The following is a 24,302-nucleotide window of genomic DNA, read 5'->3' as shown; positions in this document are numbered from 1 at the left end:
ATTCTCCACAAATTGAGCTTAGATCTCCCTTCCCCACTTCAAAGTCTCTAGGAAAGCATCTCCCCAGAAGTGAATAGATTTTTTTTTTCTTTTCTCCCAACACTGAGCATAATACTTCTCGCATGGGTGGCAAGGATTAATTAATATTTGTAAAGTGTTTTGAAGTTCGCAATTATATTTTATTCTTGATACACTTTTCTTCCAAAGCTTGCAGTTTGCATAGTTCGGTTATCTCTGTTTCACAGGTGGGAAAGCTGAGACAAAGAGATGCTGTTTAACAATAGACAAGTTACATAGCAAGTTATTGTCTGTTGGACCTAGAGAACTCTGGTCTCTTGACTCTGAGCCTGTGCTGTAGCCACTAGACTACAGATCCTCTCTAGGTGGATATAAGACATGCTGCCTGATCTCTTCCCCGCCCCCCCACCCCCCGACGAAGACTGACTACATCTCTCCTTGAGTTCAATGAGATTTGCCAAGCACCTCTGAAAATTAGGCTAATATGAGCTGAATACTGGTGTGTGACGTGTATAGTCAGGAAAGGATCTCAACTTCAGCTTCTCACTATGCCAGCTGACTTTAGGATAATTGCAGTGATTTAAGTATTTAAAAAAAGATTTTACAGTTATAAAATTGTTCAAATTCTAAACAAAAATTGCTGCTCAACAATCAGAATTATTCTTCAGTCCAACTCTTTTTTTTGTTTAGTCTAATCGGTAGTGATGTGTTTGGTAACAGAACAGTAAGAACTAATATCTAGTTCAAAGTAATATGGTTCATTTGGGAAAATTCGTATCTGTTAATGTTGGTGCTGTTTTGGCTTACTGTATAAAAAAAAAAAAAGTCACATTTTACCTGAGAACTTTTAGTTCTTCAGTTTTATGGGTGTTAATTTTGTGGAGCAAACCAGATGTATAGCTCTGTTTTTTGTTTTTGTTTTCAACTTTGACTCTTAAGTCAAAAATGATAGTGTTGTACAGAAACTGAGCTAGTCAGTGTCTTCCAAGAGGAACAAATACCTAATAAATATACCTTTTTTCAATCAGTTGTCTTAATTTTGGTGGGTAGGAGCTGCTCATATTTACTTCTACAGTAACCTTACAATGTAAATTAATCTCTCTCCAACCAGATTTAATATAAACTCTTCCTAAACTTCAGGTCTGCTCATCAAGACTGCACAACTTGGTGCTGAAGTTTAGGGATGTGTTCACTATGAAGATGCTTGATCTTTATATGCATAGTCTAATATAGTAGTTCTTAAACTTTGGGCCACTTGCTGCAAAAATCAGCACACAGCTGTGGCCCATGTAACATACTCAGCACCCGCTGTGTAGTGTGCATGCGGCCCACATAACACACACAGATTCATGTGTGGCCCCCAATGGAAAATAGGTTGAGAACCACTGTTCTAATTTTATAGTTTTTGCTCACTTGTGAAGCTTGTAAAAAAAGATAATTGGGGTCCAATGAGTCCAGGGGTTCTCAAATTTTTGTATTGGTGACCCCTTTCATAGAACAAGCCTAAGAGTGCGACCCCCCCCCCCAATAAATTAAAAATACTTTTTAAAAAACTAAACACTATTATAAATGCTGGAGGCAAAGCGGGGTTTAGTGGTGGAGGTTGAGAGCTCACGACCCCAATGTAATAACCTCGCAACATCCAGTTTGAGAACACCTATGTTAGTACAGTACAGACTCGTTTATGCGCGGATGTCAGTAGTCAAGCCATCGTGACTGCATGTTAACGGACCATGGGTTAAGAGGGCCATGCTGAAAAAAGTGTCTGATTCCTTTTAAAAAGCCATTATTTTCTGCTCTTTCATGCTTGCATTTTTTCTTATGAAGTCTGTCATTTGCCGCAGATGAATTATTTTGATATTTTCCGCATTTTGCTCCTCCGTAAATCTTACAACAGTTTCTATAGCACTAAAGGCTTCTGTAGGTGAAATTTTTACCTTTCCAGTGACATCCTCATCATCAGTGTCATTTAGGCCTGCGTTATTAGAATTCTCGCCATCGCTTTCGCAGTTCAGCATAGCCTCGCAGCCTGTTAATATTTCTTCTGAGGACAGAAATTCTGAAGTTGGGCAATCTTCATCCATCCACAGCCACTTGGTTAAGATTTTCAGCGATATATCCAAACTAAAATCTTTCATCATTTGAAAGAGAAGTTTACCTTTATCCTGTTTTGTCTGTGTGTGTGTTTGTAGGACTACTACTTTTGAAAATCCTTCAAAGTCTGGCTCTGAATCAGTGCCAGTGCTTGAGTTTTCCGAGTGACAGAAAAGACATCACTGAGAACCTTCATCCAGCTGTTTTCAATGGACTTTTGTTTTACTCTGTCCCAAGCTTTTTTAACTAAATAATTAATTTCCTTTATGTTTAACTGTTTCAGAAATTTGGAAATGCCTGAAGACGTGCATGACACGATTGCCGAAATCAGCTCTCATTGATAATTTGTTTTTAAAATTCTGAAAAATGCCTTGGTCTAAAAGTTGAATTTTTGATGTTGTGTTGAATGGTAGGTATAGCACTTGAATTTTTCTATCGCTCAATACCAGTGATTCAGCTGGAGGATGGTCTGGACAATTATCAAGTAGCAAAAGTGCTTTGGCTTCGAGTTTCTTCGACTGCAGATGCTTACAAACAGCTGGAACAAAGCTGTTGTGGAACCAGTCCTCAAAAATGTCTCGTCATAAGGATTTTTGCTGTTAGTGTATATTACTGGCAGTTTGGCTCTATTGAGGTGATTAAAGCAGCGAGGGTTATGAAAGCGGCCAACGAGAAGGGGGTAAGCTTATTGCTGCCTGTCGTCTTACTACAAAAAAGAAGAGTCGCACGATCTTTTACTTTTTTAAAATCCAGCTGTTTTCTGTATCTCGTAATTAAAGGCTAAAGTCTTATCAGGTAGCAGTTTTGCAAATAAAGCGGTTTCATCACAATTGTAAAGTTCTTCGAGGTAGTCTTCATTTTGTGAAATAGATTTTAACTTGGCGGGAAATGCGTTGGTGGCTGATTCATCGGCTGATCAGCTTTCTCCAGAAATCGATACCTGCGCTATACTATGATGCTTTTTAAAACTACTTATAAACTCCTTGCTGGCTTGGAATGATTCATCCCTCATTAAAGTTCCAAATATTGTCGATAGGGCTTGACGAATTGGCCCACTTAGCGGCATTCCTTTCAGCCTTTCCTGAGCAAACCATGTGCGCATGGCTTTGTCTGTTGTGGGTTTTGCTGAATAGTGCACATGTTTTCGTGTAAGCCCCACGGCAGAGTCAATATTTTGTACAAAGCCATTCAGTTTAGATTAGTTTTTAGCCATCTTCGCAGAGTAGATTTGGCAGTCCCAATATCTTTTGAAACTTTGGCCTGGGTTTCTCGGCTATTTACTTGATCTGTTGCAGCTAGCTTTTCTTCTACAGTGTAGGAACGCTGATGCTTGCTTTCTGCCATTATATTAGGCCTATGGTTAAAATTTTCTAATATAGTGTATGTATTACTTTACAATATATATATCTCTAGTGTGACACAGACTAAGTGGGCATGATACTACTTTACCAATATCGGTAAACACATAGAACATGTTTCTGCTCCACACTTCCTGTCTATGTCAGTGAGTTAGTGAGCAAATCTGTAGTGCTACATAGCAAATTCCTGTACCGCATGTTAACAAGTCTCGCATGTTTAATAGGTAGAACTGGGAGGCATGGCGCTGCTGTACTTTAAGTGGATTCGCGAGTAAGTGGGACTGTACTGTATGATTTTGAAAACTGGCACAATAGCTATAAAAACTTTTATAAAACTGGTTTTCTTTTTCTTTTTCTTTTTTTTAAACAAGCCATGTTTAACTTTTTCTTTTTAGATGCCTATAGAAGAACCAAGTTACTTTTTTATTTAATCAGATCTAAACTGTTTAGTTAGGCTGTTAATTTTTTAAAGTTTTTAAGCAACAGTAAAAATTGAATTCTATATGGATCTGATACAATTACTGTCAAGTCTTTCATTTGAGAGACCAGGTGGGTGAGGTAATATCTTTTATTGGATCAGCTTCTGTTGGTAAGAGAGGAATTTTTGAGCTACACAGAGGTGGTCCTCAGGTCTGAGAAATTTATTGAAAACGTAGTCTTACAGTGGGAACTTACTCAGTGTCATAGCTAACTATCATTGTTCATTTTCTCCCTCACTACCTTTGAGTTTTTTCTTGTTCCATTTGGTCCATTGTATTTTTTTTCTCCCTTTCTGTCACAGAAAATTATGTTGGTTTCTATAATTAACCAAAGCATCAGACTTTTTTTTCCCTTTTCTCTTTCAGTTTTACCAATTTTAACCTGGGGTCTTCCTTTGCTCTTATTCCCTTGTTTTTCTCTGTGCTGTCTCATCCTTGTATTTTCCTCATGGTTCTATTTTTTACTTTTCTCCATCTATCTTGACTGAGTTAGGGTGGAGTATGAAGTTTACAGTGGTGCCATGCCCACACTGGGAAGAATCCCATTATGGACCCATCTAACTTGGGCCCTTGTTCGAGGGCAGTCCAGCGCCCAGGCCTTGGTGTGTGAGCAGCTCCCCGCCAGCAGGCCCTGCTCACCTGTAGGGGGCTCGTTGTCTAGCAGCAGAGCTCCACCGTGTGGGCTGGGCTGGGCAGGGCTCTTGGCCTCAGGGCAAGTGGGCAGGGCCAGGTGGGCTCTTGGGGGTCATGTCCCAGGAGTCTGTCCCACTCCCCAGTGCGGCACCGACTCCGAGCGGTCTCTGCTGCCTGCCATTTGTAGGGTCCCACCTACCTCCCTAGGGTCAAACCATTGGGACTGCTGCAGAGGCTGGCTGGTCTCGGCCGGTGGGTGGGGGAGGAAGTGCGGGGGAACTCCACCAAGCCCCACCAGGCAAGTGGGTCCTGAGGGAACCCAGCCCAGGCAGTCCCTGCTCCCATTCTGACCTGGTTGATTGCACCACGCCCGAGGGGCTGGAGCAATCCCCATCCTGGGACTGGCTCTGGCCGTGCTGCTGGCTCAGCCTGGCAGACACGGTCACCTCCTAGTGGGGTCAGTGAGTGCAGCAGGGTGTAGAGGAGTCAGTCTCTGGAGGGTGTGCAGGGTGCTGTTTGGTTGGGGGGTCTGCAGGCAGGGGGATAGGGGTGTGTGGCGGGTCTCAGCAGTGAGATGCTGGGCATAGGGGTTGGGAGGTGCTGGGTGGGGGACAGTGTGGTGCAGTGTGGGCCCATCCCCAAGGGGAAGGGGCACACAGGCAGCATAGTGCCAGATGGGCCTGTGTACATCTGGCAGCTGCCAGTTTGTAAACTCTTCCCTCATGCTGGGTTGGGCAGAGTGGGGCCATCCCGGTGTGCTGTACCCCATTGCCTCTGACTGGCTCCTCATTCCAGAGACTGGCCTCTTTGGCCTTGACTACTGCACCCTCATTCCCCTCAAATTTATTCAAAATAATGCTGCTAACATCATTTTCTGGCTTGTCATTCTGACCAACTCACCCACCTCTTTCATTCCATCTTGCTCCCTCTTAACCACTGTATCAAACACACAGATTTCTTGTCTTTATGTTCCAAGACCCTTCACAGTTTAATCCCACACTATTTAGTTGATCTGGTAACTTTTCATGACATCAGCTCCTGTCCTCTCTCTGTCAACATTCCAGTTTTTACCATGTACCAGCCAGTCTCTTTCCCTTTTATGTTCTCTCTCATGCTATCCTTACGCATGGGGAAAATTCCCTAATACAATATCCACTTCCTTATCCTAGGCTTTATTTGTTGCACACCATCCAAATTCAGCACTGAATACAGAATTAATTTTTCATGAGCTTCTCTTTGGCAGTCTTACCTTAACATCTCTGTGTGCTTCATAAGCATTAATGAATTTATCTTCACAAGGTGAGGAGGCAGTGTTCTCACCATTTTACAGATGGGGAATTGAGTCACAAATAGTTCAAGGGCAAACTGTCAAGTGTTACTAATATTGGGTCCACAATTTGAGCTGCCTAGGGTCTGATTTTTTCAGAGTATTTAGCGTTTTTAGAGCCCTTCATGAGTTTAAATCTCAGCTGTCACTGACTTTACTTCCAGTTGAGAGATTGCCACTTGTGCAAATTAGGCCCTTGGTATCTCAAGGTCGGGATTTAGAAAATGAGAAACACGCAATTAGTTGCTGCCTGTGGGAAATTTTAGTTTGTGACTTACCAAGCAACACACAGAAACTTTGTTCCAGAGACAGGAATAGAATCCAATTCTCCAGAGTGACATTCAGCTCCCTTAACAAGACCTTCCTTTCTCTTCCTACAATCCCTGGTCCTACTCAGTACACACCTTTCAGCTTCTTCAGTAGTTGAGGCAAGGGTCCTGGAGACATCAGCCTCATTCTCCAAACAGCCCTGAACCCTGTCTACCGTATGAACTGAATGAGGTAGTGGTCCTGTGGAAAAAAATGTGACTTTGTAACTACAGATTGTATCAAAATGCATACATTAGGGGGACAAAAGTAACTTTGCCCATACAACCTTAATCTTGCCATTTAATTTTTGAGTGCTTTATTTTGTAACATTAATGTTCTTTTAATGTAGTTTTTGTAATTTTCTGATTTTTTTTGAAAAGCCATTAAAGAAATCTGAAATTCATCATATGAAACTATATTGATCTCCACGTTGGTCATCAGAAGAGAGACCTTTTTAAATCCACAACATAGCCCTCAATCACTTGAGCTTACAGAATAATTGCTAGCAGTTGAAGGCTGCGGTCTTTTCTGTGGATTTGTCAGGTAGTGAGGAATGATGACACACTTTGCCCGTGAGTTTCACATTCATTTATTAGACAACAAAGGAATATTGAGACTCAGGAATAATGGTTTCAGTTCCAGGTTCTGGAGGGGAATGTGCTCTGCTGGTTATCAACTCTTCTGGCCCTGCCCCCTCTGCTTTGATTCCTCAACCCCCGCCCCCCAGACTCCTCTCTGTCCCCCCACTACTGCTCATCATCAGCTCTCTGCTTCTCACCTCTCTGCATTCAAGTCAGACTGCATCCTTCTCCATGCTGCCCTAGGTGCCAGCAGAAGGAACATTGAAAACGTGGTGGGGAATGTACCTGTTCGTCAGTTCCTGTGCCTGGAATAGCACTTGCTGGAAAAGTCTTCTTCAGCCATGGGTTGGAGCATGCTCAGTCACTTTTGGGGGTTGTAGTATGTTCAGACAGATCAGATCTTGAGTTATGTGGGGGTAGTGCAGTTTAGTGCAGACAGGATCTTCAAAATTTTAGCTGTGAGCTAACAACTCTCTGTAGAGTTTGTGTGAACTGATCCCCCCCCCCCCCCCCCCGGGGAATCTAGAGCTTTTCAACAAAGTGGTTGTAAGAGTTTTTGGAATATGGGCAACATTTTTCACTAATCCTTTTCTCCTTAAAAACCATTTTAGCTGAAATATTACAAAAATCTTCAGGCTGAGGCAGATGCCCGATGTTGAAAATTTCAGCACAAGTGGTTGAAGTTTTACAGTTAAAGCTACTGAAAACAGTGTCTTATAATGAAAAGTAAGGCAGCCTTACCTATATTCATAATTACCACTTTTTCTGTAATTGATGAGAGACTTCAAATTGTGCTTGATGATGAGCATCCCTGCTCTTGCACTGGATTCATCTCTTGCTATCAGTTAGTAAAATGAAAAATAGAGTATAAAAAACCGCACTGCTGGATAGAGCCAATACCACTAGAAGAGGAACAGAGTATTTGTTGAATTTAGGAAGCATTTAAAAGAAAATGTTGAGAATTTAACAAAATTGAACTATGTCAAGATTCAAGAATGAAATTAAGAAGTTGCCTCTATTTTCCCTGTTAGTATAAGAATGTTGCAGAACATCATAGAAGAGCATGTGGATCACTGCTATACAAGTTCTTTGCCACTTGCAGCTAACCTGCAGTGAGTTATTTGGTTACATAGTTTGGGGGGATAGCTTATAGTCTATAATTAATGAGAGAAATATAGTGTAGAATTCTCACTTTGTTCAAGGTATTCTTTTTTAAAATATACTTTTAAGGAAAACTTAAATGCTTCCCAGTATCACTTATTTAGAAGAAAAGTCTGAAGTGGGACACCATCATCTTGTGGTGTTCTAGTGCCATGACAATGGTTTTAATGTTGCCCATCTCAAGCTATATCTTCACTTAAAATTCTACAGCACACAGCTGTAGTGCTTCAGTGCAGACACTTGTCATAGTGATGGGAAGGGTCCCCCATCACTGTAGTTAATGCACTTCCCCCAAGAGGCAGTAGCTAGGTTGATGGAAGAATTCTTCTGTTGGTTTAGTGCTGTCTACACTGGGAGTTAGGTTAGTGTAGGTATGTGTGGATTTTTCAGACCCTTCAGAGAGAGCTATGCTGATGGAAGTTCAGCGTAGACTGGTCTTAACAGAAGTCATATAGAGTGGTAGGAGTGCACATGGTGCTAATGCTTAGGTGTAGTTTCACAGGAAACGGCGTGAGTGAAATTTACGGCTGGCAGTATATGAATATTTATTACTGATAGGTCACTTTAAAAAAATTGAATGTCTTTTAAATGAAGGCACCTTGAATGTGTACAATATATTGGACTTATTAAAAATCTTTATCTGCACACTGTGCAGATGCATAATCAGCTGTGAGTGAGAACACATTTTAGTACCACCAGTGAGTGAACTTGAGAAATAATGCGGTGTTTTCCCTTCCCTCAATCAAGAAGAAGCCTAATGAGCCTAGAAGAGTCCACTGGGATGTGTGAGCCCTCTAGTGAGAAGCTAAGCTTAAGAAGCCCAGCAGATCATGTGAGCTTCTTTGAGAGGTAGCCAGACCCATAATGGATGTATTCATATGCCCCTGAAGGGAAAGTGGGATTAAGGAGCCCAGATTGTGTACATGGTTACATTTTGAACATCTGCAAAATCTGTGGTGTCTAATGAGTGGAGCTCAGAATAATGCCCCAGTACCAGTTTTTGAATCTGATCCCTAACCAAAATGTAGTTTGCTAATGTGTAATTAAAAAAGTTAGCTAACTTGTAAATTAACATGACTGTGAAATGTAGACTCCTGCAAGCATAGTGTAAAATGTTAAACAGATCACTAAAGACCTCAGAGTGCTGCTTTTTTTAAATCTTTGCAAAGGCAGACCTCAAAATGTAATCCCATCTCTGGTCTTATCAGTTTGGGGTAGGGAATGCTTTAGCTTTACCCCTTGTGCCAACTTCATTATGTCCAAAGGACTGACAGTCTCCTCCTAAAGTCTACAGCTAAGAGGGAAATGGGGCTTGCAGAACCAAGGTATAGGGGAAGAACTTTCCTACATCTCCTAAGGATCACTGAGGTTTTGACACCTCTTTCCTAAAACCAGACCTTGTTAACACTGCTGTCCCTTTTGTGGACATGCTAGAGTTTAAAGGAACAGGGTTTCTCTCCATTAGTCTCTAGGACCAGACTGGAAAAAGTCCAACCTCAAACTAAATAATTTCCCACTCAAACTATGCAAATTCATGAAGTGAAGGTACCAGATGCATATCAGTAGTTTGACTGCACTTTACCTTAGAGGAACCTGAGATTATAAACAAACAAACAAAAATCCTTTAAACTCAAGATGTAGAATTATCGTTGTACTTCTCAAGGAAGGCATTCAAATGGCCTTAATTCGGGTCTGAGAATTAGCAACTCGTATTGTCTATGCATAAGTTTGTTTGTGATCACACAGATAGGATGTCTTACTCATAATTGAATAGTGATTGCACTGCTTAGTGTCTTCTTTTACAGTCATACACATCTCTCTCTGGGCTTGGCTACACTTGCAAGTTCGAGCACATTAAAGCAGCCCCGTGTTCCCTAGCTGACTACCCGTCCACACTCGGAAGGCATGTAGAGCACTCTGACTCTAGGGCTAGAGCGCTACTGGTACTCCACTTCGGCGAGAAGATTAACGGTTGGTGCACATTGGCTGAAATGCCCAAGGTCAGTGTGAACGAGGTGTTGCATTACTGCGCTCTGATCAGCCTCTGGAAATGTCCCATAATCCCCTTAAGTCAAGTGACCACTCTTGTCATTGTTTTGGAATCACTGCAGGAATGCAGATATGCCCTTTGAAAACTCTGTTTCTGACAGCCAGCATCTGCTTGGAGACAAAGCAATCATTACTGTGGAATGCTCTGTGTGTGTGTGTGTGTGTGTGAGAGAGAGAGAGAGAGGGGGAGGGGAGGGGAGGGGAGTGTGTGCTGCTGTCTGAATTTACAAGACAGCATGCTGACATATTCTCAGCCCCCCAAAAACCCACTCTCCCCTCACATACACACAACACACTCCCTGTCACACTCCGCCCTACCCCACCCACTTGAAAAGCATGTTGGTGGGATAGCTACTTCAATGCACTGCTCTCTGTGGCCCTTGCAAGAGCTTGTAATGTGGCCATGTGAGTGCACTTGCAGCTGTCAGTGTGGACAGATTGCAGCAGTTCCCTACTGCGCTCTGCAAAGGCTAGTTTAACTCAAAGCGCTCAACATCTGCAAGTGTAGCCATGCTCTCTCTCTCTCGTGCTCTCTCACACACACAATTGGAAAAAAAAAAACTTAATAGAAGGATAGCAACATGAAGACAATCATTCTTCATTGTTAAGGGTCCAATCCTGCCAGATGCTGAGGACACTCATCTTAGTAGGAAGTGATCAGCACCTTACAGGATTGAGCCCGATGAATCAATATGCCGTCCAGTTGGCCAAATGTCAGGCGGAGAGGTAGCATGTCTCCACATATAAACCTTGTATACCCAGATCATGAGGTTAGCTCTTACTAAAGAGAGCAAAAGTTAGTGTGGTCACAAAGCAGTACATCCAGTATCAGATGTGTGTATGAAATAAATGAGAAAATCAGTGTTCTGTGATACAGTTTTGATAATCTACATGTAAAGAAGGGGAGGTGTTAGGCTGACTTCTCGGGACAGAATTATGGTAGTTTGAGTGCTGCGCTTTTCAAAGCAAGGTACTATCTTTCTACAGCCATAAAGGGAGACTCCATGCTCTGTTAATGATCGGTGATATTACTGCTGTTGACTTAGTCCATGCTGGGTTGTCTCCATCCAGTGGGACAGTTGCTTTCTTGAAATGACAGATTAGTGGACTTGCAAAAGGGATGTGTGGGGGAAATAAAACATAAAATTTGGTGAAATTCCCTACTAATTATTAGGTGATTCTTTTGCTACTATAAATGGGTAGGGAGTTTGAAGTCTGTTTAAGGAATGTGATTATTGAAAAAGGTTTGGTATCTCCTCCCCTCCCCCCCCAAGTCTGAGGTCCCTTCCAATTTATTGAGGAATGTTTAAGGAAACTAATTTTTGTATTTCACCTCATCCAGCATTTTTATGGATTTATCAAAATAGGTTCATTTTTATTAATGTGTATAACTGTAGTGCCTAGGAGCTTTAGTCATGGACCAGAACCTGCTGTGGTAGATGCTGTACAAACACAAAACAAAAAGACACTCTGCCCCAAAGAACTTACAATCTAAAACAAAAGGCAACAGATTGACAGATGAGAAAATAAGAGGAAACAATGAAACAATATTGGTCAATATGATAGGCTGCTTGTGTGTTGAGCATATTGCCTAACTGTTAAGCATTTTGTTTTTTGTAAGCATCACAGCAAAGTTCTGAGAGTTTTCAAGGTGGATAATGAGGTAGCTTTGTGGATGTTTACAGGGAGCTTCTCCCAAGTTTAAAAGGAAGCATGGGAGAAAACATGAAGTTGCTTGTGGGAAAATTTTAAGTGGGTGATGGAGGCTGGCATCATGGCCAAATGGATATAACAGTCAACATCTCAGTAGTGAATGAGATGTTAGGGAGGGGATAGACCTTGAAGGGTCTCGAAAGTGAAGATAATCAGCTTATGTTTGAAGCGATAAAGAAGGGGGAACCGGCAGAGAGATTTGAAGAGGGACATCATTGCCAAAGTGATGGACTGAGAGATGGTCTTTGGAGCAGCATTTGAAAGGATATGAGTGGAGCAAGATTGCGGTTGTCAAGGCCAGAGAGAAGGATGTTGCACTAATTGAGATGTGAGCTCTAATTTTTTTTCAGCTGTGTGGATGGACAAGAAAGGTCATCTCTTAGAGATACTATGCAGAAAAGAATTGGCAAGACTTAGACATAGCCTGGATGTGAGGACGTGGAGAGGTTCAAGCCGAAGATGATGCCCAGGTTAGACTTAAGTAACTGGCGAGTTCAGACCAATGGTCCATCTAGCTCAGTCTCCTGCCTTCCAACAGTGGCCAGTGCCAGATGCTTCAGAGGGAATGAACAGAACAGGGCATCAAGTCACACATCCTCTGTTGTCCAGTCCCAGCTTCTGGCAGTCAGAAGTTTACGAACACCCGTAGCATGGGGTTGCATCCCTGAATGATCTTGGCTAATAACCATTGATGAACCTCTTCTCCATAAATTTATCTAAATCTTTTTTTGAACCCAGTTATACTTTTGGCCTTCACAGCATCCCCTGGCAATGAGTTCTACGGGGTGACTGTGTGTTGTGTAAAGAAGCACTTCCTTTTGTTTGTTTTAAACCTGCTGCCTATTAATTTAATTGGGTGACCCTAGTTCCTGTTATGTGAAGGAATAAATAACACTTCCCTATTCACTTTCTCCACACCATTCATGAGTTTATAGACCTCTATCACATCCTCCCTTAGGGTTTTTTATAAGATGAACTATCCCAGTGTTTTTTCTCTCTCCTCATATGGAAGCTATGCCAACCTCCTACTAATTTTTGTTGTCCTTTTCTATACCCTTTCATCTGATGTGGGGTGACCAGAACTGCAAGCAGTATTCAAAGTGTGAATGTACCATGGATTTATATAACGGCATTATATTTTCTGTTTTCTTATCTTTTCCTGTCCTAAAGGTTCCTGAACATTGTTAGATTTTTTGACTGCTACTGCATGTTCAGCGTTTTTTTTCTCCCAGAGAATATCCACAATGACTGCAAGATCTTTCTTTAGTAATGGCAGCTAATTTAGACCCTATTATTTTGTATGTGTAATTGAGATTGTTTTCCAGTGTGCATTACTTTGCGCTTATCAACATTGTATTTCATCTGCCATTTTATTGTCCAGTCACCCAGTTTAGTGAGATTCCTCTATGTTTTCGTGGTGATCTTAACTATCTTGGTCTTCACCATCTTGGCTAATTTAGTTACATTTATTCACCTAAATTTGTTGTTGCTGATTATGCACTATATGTATCTTATGACTTTTAAAACAAACTTTGTATTTGTGGATAATCTAAGCACTATACCCATATGTGCAGACACTCTTTCCTTAATCTGTGTATTATATGATGTTTTAACATTAGCTTTAATCCAGTTTATCTGCAAACTTTCCTACCTCACTGTTTACCGCCTTTTCCATACAATTTATGAATATACTGAACAGCACATTGCCAGTACATATCTTTGGGGGACCCTGCTATTTACCTTTTTCCATTGTAAAAACTGACCCTTTATTTCCTGTCTTTTAGCCAGTTACTGATCTATAAAAGACCTTACTCCTATTCCATATTTGCTCAGTTTGACAAGATCCCACATAGAAGACTCTTGAGCAAAGACTTGGACGGTCCAAGTACACTATATCAAGTGGATCACCTTTATCCACGTGCTTCCTCACGCCATCAAATAATTCTAATAGATTGGTGAAGCATGATTTCCCTTTACAAAAGCAATATTGACTCTTCCCCAGAATATCATGTTCATCTGTGTTGCCTGTTAATTCTGTTCTGTACTATAGTCTCAATCAGTTTGCATAGTATGGAAGTTAGGTTTACTGGCCTGTAATTCCCAGGATTGCCTCTGGGGCCTTTTTTAAAAAGTCAGCATTACATTGGCTATCCTCCAGTCATCTAGTACAGAGTCTGATTTATGCAATGGGTTACATACCACAGTTGGTAGTTTTGCAATTTCATGAGAGTTCCTTCAGAATTTTTGGGTGAGTACCATCTGGTCCTCATAATTTATTACTGTTTAATTTGTCAAATTGTTCCCAGACCATCTCTATTGACACATCAATCTGAGACAGTTGTTCCTATTTGTCACCTAAAAAGAATGGCTCAGGTATGGGACTCTCCCTCACACCCTCTGCAGTGAAGACAGGTGCAAAGAATTCATTTAGCTTCTCTGCAATGGCCTTGTCTTCTGTGAGTGCTCCTAATCATCCTTTGGCCCCCTGATTTTTTGGCAGGCTTCCTGCTTTTGGTGTATTTCTGATGATGGTGGTATCCACTGTGTGTGTGTGTGTGTGTGAGGGGGTGGGGGTGGGAAGGTAGTTGAGAGGTCTTGTGAAAGTTGTGGAAAATTAGAGCATTCTTTTAACTATTTTAGCTTTAGGAGGTGGCTAGACAAGGAGATTTCAGATTAACTTTAGACCAGGGTCGGCAACCTTTTGGAAGTGGTGTACTGAGTCTTCATTTATTCACTCTAAGTTAAGGTTTTGCGTGCTGGTAATACATCTTAACGTTTTTAGAAGGATCTTTCTATCTATAATATATAACATAACTATTGTTGTATATAAAGTAAATATGGTTTTTAAAATGTTTAAGCAGCTTCATTTAAATTAATTAAATGCAGAGTCCCCCAGACCAGTGGCCAGGACCGGGCAGTGTGAGTGCCACTGAAGATCAGCTCGCATGCCACCTTTGGCACATGTGCCATAGGTTGCCTACCCCTGCTTTTGGACAGGAGGAGACAGGTCTGGAGTAGAGAGGTAGCTCTGTAAGTTATCAGTATAAAGGTGGAAGTTTAATTGTGTTTGTAGGTGAGAATTACCCAGCCCCCCCCCCCCCCCAAAAAAAAAAAAGGTGCATAGGGAGAAGAGCTAGGGACCAAAGACAGAGCCTTGAGGAAACTCTGAGATGGCATCCTGCTTTCTGTCTCTAAGGTGTTTGGCTGGCTGACTTTTGCTCATATGCTCAAGGTCTAACTGAGCACAGTATGTGGGTTCAGGAAGGAGTTTTCCCTGAGACCAGATTGGCATGACCTTGCTGGTGGAGTTTGCTTTTCTCGCAGCTTGTGGAGCAGGTCACTTGCTGGGAACGTGTGGGTATATCTCACTTAATTCCTGGCCATTTCAGGGCCCTCAGGCATTGGTGCACCACGGTCTCTGCCTGTAGCACAATATTAGTTTAGTCTCCTGTGAGCAGTAGTATTTTTGTCTAATTTTGTTTGTTGTGGTTTAATGTGCAGGTGCTGGGGGTGTTGGCCTCTCATATCTGAGGATGTCAGATTAGATCATCTGATGGTCTCTTCTGGCGTTAAACTCTTATGACCTCCACAGAAAGTTGGAGAGTGGATGAAGAGGATATTCTGAAAGACGCACTGAAGGAGCAATTAGAGTGGTAAGAGGAGAACCATGAGAGGACAGAGAGACCAAGGGAGGGCAAGATTTCAAGAAGACCATGGTTGAGTGTCAGCACGAGCTGACAGGTCAAGGAGGATGAGGATGGAGTACTGGTTCTGAGTTTACTTAAGAACAATGGTCTCAGAACTGTGGAGCGTGTCCCCCTAGAGGATGTGGAGGAATGTTTGGGGAGCCGCAGCCTGGGTCAGCCCCCACGGGAGGTGGGGAGGGAGTGCCGCCGTGGCCCCAGCCTTGACTGTCTTACCCTTTCTATGCACCCCCCAGGAGCCACAGCCTCACTCTCGTGGGGGTGTGTGTGTGTGCTGCTGACAGGGATATGTGGGAGTAAAACCGTGAGAAGTTTGGGGACTGCTGAGCTGGGAAGAGGTCATTAGAGACTTTTTGGCGAGAACAATTTCAGTGGAGTGCCAGAGGCGGAATCCAGAGTGGAGAGCATCTAGGATAGAACTAAAGAAGAGGAACTCCTGACAGCTATTGTAAAGAGCATGTTCAATGAGCTTAGATATGAAAGGAAGAAGGGCTTGTATCTGGAGAGGCAAGTAGGATAAGGGTGGTTTTTTTAAAATGGAAGCATGATTGTGTTGTGATGGGAAAGACCCAGAAGAGTGATGTTAAGGAGAAGACTAAGGGAGGGGATGAGAGTAGGCATGAGGGAGATCAGGAGATGGAATGGGGGTACTGAGGCAAATGGAGGGATTAGAGGAGGCGAGCAGACAAGAAACTTAGTCATGAGGGAAGGGCAAAGGTTATATTGTTTTCTGCCAATTTCTTCTGAGAAAACTGACAAGATGTTGTGCAGAGAGAGAAGTGGAGGCAGGAGGATGAGAGGGGTTTGGGGAGTGAGTTAAAGGCATTAAATTTTAGTCAACTTTAAAATGAACAGTCCTGAGGTTTTTGGTTTGCATTTTGTTCAAAACTGGTCACATTTGCAATAAAATAACATAATGGCCAAGCAAAAGCATCGGTGGTAACTTGGATGTACAGTAACTCCTCACTTGTCGTTGTCCCGGTTAATGTTGGTTCGTCGTTACGTCGCTGATCTATTAGAGAACATGCCTGTTTAAAGTTGCGCAGTGCTCCCTTATAACTTGGCAGCTGCCTGCTTTGTCCACTGCTTGCAGGAAAAGCAGCCTGTTGGAGCTAGCTGGTGCAGGCTTGGAACTAGGGTGGGCTGGCAGCCCCACTACTGAGGGAGCTTGCTGGCACAGCAGTTGCTGTCTCAACTTGCTGATCTATTTAAAAAGGCAGTGTACTTAGAGTGGAGTCTGCGTACTTAAAGGGGCAATATGTGTCACTCACACACGGTGTGTGTCTTTCTCATGCACACATGCGCCCCCCTGATACTTTGGAAAGTGGAGAGAATGGTGCGCTCCAGTGGGATAGCCTGGGTTCTTCATCACATTCGGTTTCCACAGGTGGGATATTTCCCAGTTTGCTGCCACTGCCATGTGTCTATTGTGTCTCCACCTGCCATTTGTACTGCCTTGTAGAGTGAGGCTACGTTAACAACAATGTGTTAACTAACCCTTGAGGGCTCAGCTGAGTGCTAGTTCATCATTTCACAGCAAGGCATTCCCTGGGAAATATTGCATCCTCTAACTCCACCACTTCAACCAAGCTTCACAATCATTATTGCTGTGTACCGTATTACATTGTTTAAAACTTAGTGTATCTCTGTCTATCATATCTATATAGCTATGTCTGTCATATCTATATAGCTATCTGTCTTTTGTCTGGCAAAAAAATTTCCCTGGAACCTAACCCCTTCACCCCCCCATTTACATTAATTATTATGGGGAAATTGGATTAGCTTAACATTGTTTTGCTTAAAGTCGCATTTTTCTGGAATATAAATACAATCTTGAGAGGAGTTACTGTAATTCTTATTGACAGTTCTTATATTTATCTGCCAAAGATGCAACAGAGAGACAATCAAAACTTTTTATAAAGTCTAAACATTTTTTGTCCTTGTTTGTCATGGGATGTTGTCTTAATGATTGAAATGCAAATAGTGCCCAACAGAAGAAAGAAGATAGTTACAGTACACCTTTTTGTGTCTTTCTGGTATACCTGAAAGGTCACACTTCAATATTTTGTTAAGCAATACATACTAGAAGCCAGTATAGTAGGTAAACTGTTAATTGACTTTTTAGGCTATTTCCTCTATATGGATGTGATTTGACGCTGGGAAGGTACAGGACCCTAATTTATCTTGGATTGTCAAGTACAGCTGATTGGAAAGGGCGGAAAACAGCAAAAAAATGTCAGACTTCTGAACTTTTCAAAATTCCCAACCAATTATATTGCCAAGAGTACGTCTGTGGGAGGCTGTCCCTTAGTAGATCTGAAAAACACAAAATGAAAGCATGGTATTGTATTGTTTATCAGGCATATGATTACGTCCTATTCAGTCTAAAATGTATATGTGCAATACTTTTTTTTTTTTAAATTTGAGATTATCACTATAAATTTTGCCCCAGGCGAAGAGAAATATCTTTAATTTCTTTCCATTGACACACATTTGGTAATGAAAGTCTAGGATAGACAAGAAATGGTTTTCATAGTAGGTAGAAAGCACAATCAAAAATTTCAAAAATCTTTTAACAATTTGAAGACTATTCTAGTAGGAGTGATTCTATTAGGAAGCTCACTATTTTTTAAAAAGAACAGGAGTACTTGTGGCACCTTAGAGACTAACATTTATTTCAGCATGAGCTTTCGTGAGCTACAGCTCACTTCTTCGGATGCATAGAATGGGACACGCAGACAGGAGATATTTATACATACAGAGAACATGAAAAGGTGGAAGTATGCATACCAACAGGAAGAGTCTAATCAATTGAGTTGAGCTATAAATATAAATATCTCCTGTCTGTGTGTTCCATTCTATGCATCCGAAGAAGTGAGCTGTAGCTCACGAAAGCTCATGCTGAAATAAATGTTAGTCTCTAAGGTGCCACAAGTACTCCTGTTCTTTTTGCGGATACAGACTAACACGGCTGCTACTCTGAAAACTATATTTTAAGTTGTTGTACACATTTTCCCACTCTCTTGTTTCTTTGCCAAACTTGTCTAACATCAGTTGCTTTTTTCCAACTTGCAAACTTTAGTTTGTTTTACTCACAGATATGTGACCAAGCTCTAATTTCTCTCTTCTGTTACCACCTAAACACCGCAAATCTAACTTTCTTCAGTCTCAATTTTAGAACAACTGAATCTCTGGCTTTCACCCATGTTAGCCAATAAGTGCAAACTCAGAACAGGAATGGTCAGAGTGCGTAACCCCCTACTTTCCATAGATTTCTACACAGGATCTCTGTAGTTTTGGATTCTTTCCTCTGTTTTGTGAGTTGGAAAAGCAATTTATTAACATAATTTATGTACTTTTTGCAGTGTACTAAGGCATGTTGATGTCACCATAATGCCACAATTACGACATCTGTATAGTTGAGGATGCAGTTTTTCCCTTCTCCGTTAGCCTTAATGATCCTTGAGATCCTGGTTATCTATTGCTTTAACAACCCTCTAGATCCTACATTGTAATATATAGGTTTCGAAGGAAGTCTGTTCTTCCCTTTGCCTGAGGACTTCCTATTTTAAGAGGTGAGGCACTTACCCCTTCCAATCTTTGAGTGTGCTTCCTTTTCAGTCATTCTGTCCCATTGTCTGTCGTGTGAGCCAGACCCAGGAATGGGAATTGAAATCTGGTCTTCCACTTGACAATTTGGAGTACTACCTGGTCCACTTTTTCACATTGTGATTTCATGGAATGGAAAAAGAGCATCTTACCCTAGGATACTGAAAGCTATGAAGGTAATGGCACGTTGTCTAACAGTTCTTAAATATAACAATACCATGCAAGATTCAGATTTTTTAAATCAACGATTCTGACTTGGAAATGTTAGCTAAAATAAAAGTTTCAGACACAGACTGTACTGCGGTTCATGGGCTCCTCCATGTCAGTTTGATTTCAAGGATCCGAAACAGTTGTCTGGAGAGCTAAAAGTAGTTCTGTTGCTGACATAAGCAGCATCAAGCTTCTCTGGATCCATCTAGATCAACTCATATTCAGTGTTGTAGTCCAATGTCATCATTCGTGAAGCCACTTTCAGAGTGGTTCTATGTCTGACATAAGCAGCATTATATGTCTAGAGCTCTTCTGCATCAGCTGAGTCCAGTGCCAAAAAGCAAAGACATTTGCCTATGGAGCAGAGCTTGCCAAGGAGGCGATGGTGTCCAGATCTGTCTGCTTAGGGTTTCTAGCTCTGTTGTCCATGCTCAGTTTAAGTGGCATGGAAATCTATAGGTCTATATTGGTTGACAGAGTCTGGTGTTTAGGATCAGTCACTGCACAGAGCATCTCCTTAACATAACTCTGGATGGACACTGAGATCTGTGTGGAGATTTCTTGGTTTTCTTACTCATTCTCTTGGGTTAAACTTCAGTTTGGTGTGTTATACTAGACCAGCATTTACTTCACTCATGTCCAATGCCACACATACTCACGCTGTCTCCTTTGTAGTCCTGTAGTAGATTCATGATGACCCTCTGGATTACTGACTAGCTGCTGCAACTTGCTTCCAGTACTAAACCAAGAAGAGCACTTTTTGGAGTCCAATCCTGGAGCCACTCTGGTATGGAGTGGGCAGCTATAGTCCCTAGCACCCTCCCAGAGTATGGAATTGGTCATTGCTGCTCCTGTGATGCTGATCCCCACCTTCATGTTAGAAAGTACCTCCTTGGATCCAGTGGAGCAGTCATGCTTTGTATTTGAGGGAGTCACAGCAGCTCTAGCCTTGATTTATTTGTGACAACTTGTTGGCAGACAATCTGTATCAGCTCCTTGAGCATTTTTAAATTCAGCTGAGCGTCGCCTTATGGGAAGAAACACTAGTTTAGGAACCAATGGATTTACAGATAAGGATAAAGACTTTCATTACAGGGGTTTATTGGTGTGTAAGGTTCATTCCTTAGCTATCAAGTAGTGCTGACCATGATTTGTTCACATGTGGCTTGCTACTGCTCAGATGTGTTATCCCTCAAAGGATTGATACAAGAGAATGCCTTTCCCATTGAGGTTCCACAAACAGTGCTTACTGACTTCCACCCAGCCAGAAATATTCCTTTTACCTATGGGGTCTTGCCCATTCAGTTGCATTGCAATTTGGAAATTGCCGTTTCAGTCTGCACACTTGATGGTACAGCTTTGAAAGATGCCTACTTTCATGTTTTGATCTCTCTCATTTAATATAGCTCTGGCTAGTTTAATGGAAGACAGCTACCAAATAACAGTGTTCTGTACTTCGGCATTCTTGTAGCACTACCAGTTTTCATCAAATGCTTGGATATCATAATTAATTTTCTGGGATGTTAGGGCATTAATTTCTGTGTCTAGATTTTGGCTTTCAGAAATATGTTCGCCTTTCAGTTCTTGGAACTTTGTATAAACAAAACATGGTTAATTTTAATCCCTACATGAAGGGGTTGGGGTCACTGGAGCTCTAATGGGGCCCAAACAGGAATACTTTCCTGCTGGAGGACAGATTCTTAGTGCACCTGGGTGCAACCTTTCATCATGCTACATTTTAGGCCACTGTGGATGTACAACTCCTGTCTTGGACTATGAACACCTGTGACATTTCAGGCCCTATGAAATCTGTTTTTTTGTGATGGTTTTTGGATTATTTTCCGATTTTATTTTTTCCATTTTTAAAAAAGTCTTGTTTTTAATCAAAATTGACAACAATTAAGTGGCCTTACTATAAATTCAAAAGTATTCAGAATTGGATTGCAGTGGGGAAAAACTGATTTTAAAAAAATCCTACAATTTAAATATACTGTATATCTGCAGGATATTTTCTGTAAAAGTAACACATTTTAAATTTTTTTTTTTAAAGTAGCACTCGGTTAGTAAGACCAAACTAGCATTGACGAACAGTAATACAAGAAGTCCACAGAAGTAAGTCTCTTAGTGTCAATGTTACTAAATTCATATTTGAATAATTAAAAAACAAAAAAAATGCACTAAACATAAAATAATTAATCTTTGCAGCAGTCACTGTTGCCATTTTAAATTAAACTCTGTCAGGCTTCTTATATTCTGAAGGAATGTTTAAATCAGGGGTCGGCAACCTTTCAGAAGCGATGTGCCGAATCTTAATTTATTCAATCTTAATTTTAAGGTTTTGAGTGCCAGTAATACATTGTAATGTTTTTAGAAGGTCTCTTTCTATAAGTCTGTTGTATATAAAGTAAATAAGGTTTTAAAAATGTTTAAGAAGCTTCATTTAAAATAAAATGCAGAGCCCCCGAGACTGGTGGCCAGGACCCGGGCAATGTGAGTGCCGCTGAAAATCAACTCGCGTGCTGCCTTCGCCACACATGCCATTGGTTGCCTACCCTGGTTTAAATTAATTTCAGTTTTGATTAAATAATTTCAGACTATCAAACCAACAGTTCACTGCTGAGTAGCATTACAGATTGACAAACTTAAATGTCACTATCTTTGCTATCTCTGGCATACTTCTCCATTAGCCTTTTAGCGTTATCCTCAGAAAGTGATTCCCTCTTGTCTGTAAGTAGATTTTTATATTTACTAAAGCTTTTCTTTGTGTCTGAAAATCTAACAGGAAAGAAGATGCAAAGTAGAGCAGTGTCTGCTACTTTAGGCACTCATCCCTTTATAATTTTCCAAAAAAGAACTAGATAAGTTTGGAGGGTAGGTCCATCAATGGCTATTAGCCAGGTTAAGCAGGGATGGTGTCCCTAGCCTCTGTTTGCCAGAACCTGGGAATGGGCAACAGGGGATGGATCACTTGATGATTATTTGTTCAGTTCATTCCATTTGGGGCACCTGGCATTGACCATTGTCGGAAGACAGGATACTGGGGTAGATGGACTTTTGGTTTGACCCAGTATGGCTGTTCTTTTGTTCTTAATTTCCAGTAAATGTCAGAGATCCAGTGGATCTGGGTTGGGCTCATTCTGAGTGCTGCACAGAAATACCAGCCATTGTTCACACAATTCTGATGAGGGGTGGGCAAGAGATGGTATATTGCTGTACTGATCAATGGTTTGCCTGTCTAGCGATTGCCACGGATCAGGCAAACGGATCAGGCAATACATCTCTTTTGCTGGATGGACATCCCAGTGTTTGGAGAATTTGGTAAAACCAAGCTGATGGGTTTAATGTAGATTGTCCAGGATGTATCTCTCTGTGTGTCTCTTTTTTTGAAGAAGTCATCCTCTTGGATGTGGGTTTGGTGAAGAAACAAGTTTTGACTGTTCCAGAAATCAAGACCAACCTCAGGTCTTCCATAATATTGTTATCTAAGGTAGCTGTAGGGCAGTGGGTACCCTCAAAGATGGTCGGTGCTGTTGTCAGTTTGAGGAAAGCTGTCTTAAGGCTCCATAACACTCTATGAAAATGTGGAGTGGTTTCAGCTCTCCATGAATAGAGCATCAGTCAAATAGTACTTATCTTCATCTCCTGGGGGCGGGGGGGAGGAACCTGTCAGAACTTTTCTACTTGTTTGTTACTGGAGGATTTCATTACAGAAACCTAAAATTCAGTAATGGAAAAAAATTGAGCTTCAAAATCATTATTTAATGTTAAAGGGATTTTTTATTATACAGGCATAATATTACAGGTGCATTGCAATACACAATTAAATTTCCCAATGCATATTAAATATGAAATGCTTGATAAAATTAACACTTTATAGAATAGCTCCAGAATCCTAGTGTGGTGGATATTTTTTGGCTAAGGTTATTTTAAAGTTATAGCATATTAAACATTTTTTCTTAAATTATCTGTGCTTTACATCATATAAGTGGTTAGTCTTGTGTGAAAGTTTTTTCCTAAAGGCCAATGTACGTGCTATAAAAAATCTGCTTAGGGATCTGTCGTCATAGTAAAAGAAAAAAACTTAGTTATGACAATATTTAGCACACTGCAGTCTTGGATATCTGCTGTCTCATCGATCACCACTGTAATCTTTTTCCCATGGATTTTGGCTAGCATTCACTACTACCATGTGCTCCTGATAAACATGTTGCAGGTGAATCTGTTGAATGCTGCTTCATTTTCAGGCAAACCTCCCCTCCCCTCCACCTGCAGTGTTTTAAGAGGGACAAGTCAACACTATTTCATTTTTTTCCAATGGGATATCAGCCTCAGCACAGACTGCCACAAAATCTTCATCAAACTCATGTCTGGCATCTGCAGATTGCATATTGTCTGTCTGTAGTTGTTCTCTGTAGTGAGTGAGAACCTTGATGAGTCTCATCCATTTGGAACAATTTTTCTGATGAGCTTTTGACATTAGATGATAGTTGCAGGTATCATTTTGGGTCCACTGTAGTGTATGTTGACAGCAGTTGCAGAATCTCATACTGCCCAATTCATAGAAGTCATTAGGAAACTGACTAACTCTTAACTTTGGTGTCAGCAGCATGTCATTTCTTAGCTTTCTGGATGAGCATTTTCCAGTTGTAGAATGACTTTTAGACATGTTTAAATCATGTCCTGAACCATGGGTGGGGAGCCACACTAGTAGTAGCAGGTCATGTCTCTAAGCAAATCTCAGTTAATCTATGGTGGTGGTGAAGGGCAAAAACGCATATACAGTACACTATATAACTATAACGCCCTTTGTAATACTGAACCTTGTGCTATAGTGAACCTTGTCCCTGGATCCCATCTCGAGTGGGTGAGTGCACAGAGCTCCTCCAGCCATGGATTTTTTTTTTTTTACGATTCCATCTGTGTTCCCTTTAATGTGGATTTCATAGGGCCCTAGACACTGTGGCTTGGGACACTTTTGTGCTTTACTGTGGAAAAACAACAGATATGCCTATCATGTAGTTCTGTTCTGCCCTCCATTGTCATGTGCAGTAACACTT

At 41.2% G+C, this 24,302-nt stretch overlaps 1 protein-coding gene across 4 annotated transcripts in view; it reads left to right on the top strand.

Moving 5' to 3' along the window:
- USP9X (ubiquitin specific peptidase 9 X-linked) overlaps nucleotides 1–24,302 on the top strand; it is a 211,555-nt gene that overhangs the window by 11,091 nt on the left and 176,162 nt on the right. For 2 of the 4 annotated variants that reach the window (XM_032795781.2, XM_032795784.2), the window contains exon 2: nucleotides 19,048–19,211. The exons of the other annotated variants lie outside the window; for them this stretch is intronic. The gene's annotated coding sequence lies outside the window, so the exon portion shown is untranslated. The remainder of the gene's footprint in view (nucleotides 1–19,047; nucleotides 19,212–24,302) is intronic. 4 annotated transcript variants of the gene reach the window in all.

This window comes from Chelonoidis abingdonii, chromosome 1 (assembly GCF_003597395.2).
Source record: "Chelonoidis abingdonii isolate Lonesome George chromosome 1, CheloAbing_2.0, whole genome shotgun sequence".
NCBI classification, from domain to species: Eukaryota; Metazoa; Chordata; order Testudines; family Testudinidae; genus Chelonoidis; species Chelonoidis abingdonii.
Note: the sequence above shows the minus strand (reverse complement) of the source record. Positions and strands in the feature narration are given on the sequence as shown.